The sequence below is a fragment of the Piliocolobus tephrosceles genome, chromosome 3 (assembly GCF_002776525.5).
Source record: "Piliocolobus tephrosceles isolate RC106 chromosome 3, ASM277652v3, whole genome shotgun sequence".
NCBI classification, from domain to species: Eukaryota; Metazoa; Chordata; class Mammalia; order Primates; family Cercopithecidae; genus Piliocolobus; species Piliocolobus tephrosceles.
The window spans coordinates 183,727,837-183,730,215 of record NC_045436.1 but is presented as its reverse complement, the minus strand read 5'-3'; the positions used below and the strand labels follow the sequence as shown (position 1 = coordinate 183,730,215).

The 2,379-nt window shown below is 60.1% G+C and overlaps 1 protein-coding gene across 4 annotated transcripts in view; it reads left to right on the top strand.

Annotated features, from left to right (window-relative positions):
- Positions 1-2,379, top strand: part of TMEM175 (transmembrane protein 175) — a 26,664-nt gene that overhangs the window by 12,528 nt on the left and 11,757 nt on the right. The window lies entirely within an intron of this gene.

Here is a 2,379-nt window from a genome sequence, read left to right as displayed (position 1 = left end):
GCGGAGGGGCGGACGGTGCAGACGGTGCAGTCGGTGCAGTAGGCGGATATGTAGACGGTGCAGTAGGCGGAGATGCGGCTAAGGCAGTAGGCGGAGGTGTGAGTGGTGCAGACGGTGCAGTAGGCAGAGGTGCGGACGGTGCGGTAGGCGGAGGTGCTGGCGGTGCGGTAGGAGGAGGTGTGGATGGTGGAGATGGTGTAGGCGAAGGTGCGGAGGGTGCAATAGGTGGAAGTGGGGTTGGTGCGGTATGCGAACAGTGCGGTAGGCGGAGGTGTGGACGGTGCGGTAGGCGCAGGTGCAGCTGGTGGAGACAGTGTAGGCAGAGGTGTGGACGGTGCAGTAGGCGGAAGTGTGGACTGTGCAGTAGGCGGAGGTGTGGACAGTGCAGTAGGCGGAGGTGTGGATGGTTCACTCAGTGCTGCCACTGCTCCTTGGCCACACAGACCTTCCTCCTGCCTGGGAGAGCTGCCTCAAGACCAGGCTGCAGCCGGGCAGGGGAGAGCACATATGCTGTGCCCCATTAACACTGGCCAGGGCGGTACACAGCCCTGTCCTCCTGGTTTTGTGCCCTGGGGACTCACCACACTGCCTTCTCCCTGGCAAGGAGGCTGTGTCTGCGGGACACGTGCTCCAGGGCTGGAGCTTTGCCTTCCAGAGGAAAAGGTTCCTTAAGATCCAAGGAGAGGCCAGGCAAGGTGGCTCACGCCTATAATCGCAGCACTTTAGGAGGCCAAGGCGGGTGGATCACCTGAGGTCAGGAGTTTGAGACCAGCCTGGCCAACATGGTGACACCCCGTCTGTACTAAAAATACAAAAATTATCCGGGTGTGGTGGCACCTGCCTGTAATCCCAGCTACTAAGGAAACTGAGGCAGGAGAATTGCTCTAACCCAGAAGGTGGAGGCTGCAGAGTGGAGATCGCACCACTGCACTCCAGCCTGGGTGACAGAGTGAGACTCTATCTCAGGAGGAGAAAAAAAGGATCCAAGGAGAGCAGGGCCCTGTGCTGCGGGGGCCCCTGACCACCTGCCTCAGGCAGAGAGGAGCAGGAGGACACTAGAGGTGGAGCTGGGGCTGCAGGGCGACGGGTGCTGGGAGGGCATGGGCACCTGCCTTGAAAGCACGGCTGAACGTTTTACGTGACAGACTTGCTTTCAGCAAGGTGACTGTCTCTGGTGGTGACAGATGGTCCTCTTACTTAGGGGAGGGCTTTCTCTTCAGCTCCTTGTTCACAGAGCGCCCGGGAGACCCACAGCCCGACTGTGCCAGGCTCCCCATCAGCTCAGCGGTGTGAACAGGGCCAGGCCCTCCTGCCTGCCCTCGTCCACCCGAGACCACACCTGCTGTGGAATCCACGGGCAGAGCAGGGCGGGGGACTCCTGGAGGCCTGGGGGGTTGCTTCACAGATCTGCTCTGTGCATTCGCTAGGGTCACGTAAGCCTGTGTGCAGCGTCCCGACGCTCGGCAGTCACCAGTGCTGCCGTCTCCAGGGAAATGGGGTCCTTTTCTTTCTACTTTTCAGTGAAATGTGCAGCCCCCGAGTGAGCTCCTGTGTCCAGTAGCCTGAGGCCACCCTTGGGCCTCTGACGGGGTCACAGAGCTCCGGGCTGGGGGACTTCAGCTCGGTCAGGCCCAGCGCAGAAAGAGGCCCTAACTTCAGAGTGATGAGGCGTTGAGGTGCGCCCTTCCTGCTTCAGGAATGGGACTGTGTGGGCTGTGCTCATTTTCCTGGTGACAGACAGTGGTCTGTGTTTATTCTGTTTCTTAGTGCGTGGGTGTTCCATAGGCGTTTCCACAGGTGTAGTGTATGCAATCCCTGAATAAACAGTGGAAAAACAGGGTTTCCTTTTTTCAGAATGATTTTTGGTCATGAGGTCTGGGGGTCCCGTTCCTCAGGAGGAGGAGCTCTACCTCCACAGAGGGTGTTTCCAGAGGGCTGGGGACCAGGCCTCTGTGCCTGGGAACAGGCAGCTCACAACCTCCTGAGGACGCCTCTCCCATGGGGCCCCAGAGGCCTCCCCTGACAACCGAGCACCTGAAGATCCTGAAAGAGCTGCTGTGTCCCCAGACCCTCACCTGCACAATGCAGAGGCAGCAGGCACAGCTCACAAGCTCCGCCGTGGTGGGGGCGGGGTAGGGGGCAGGGGGACTGCTCCCAAGGTAATGCTGAGAAAGCCCCCAAAGCTACCGGGGCATGCAGTGCTCTCTAACACCAACTCTGTTGAAAGCAGGCTGTGAATCAGGAGGAAGCGGCAGAGAGCGCCTGGACAGGGGCAGGGTGTGAATCAGGAGGAACAGGAGGAAGCAGTGGAGATCGCGTAGACGGGGACGGGGTGAATCAGGAGGAAGCGGCGGAGATCACCTGCATGGCGGCAGGGTG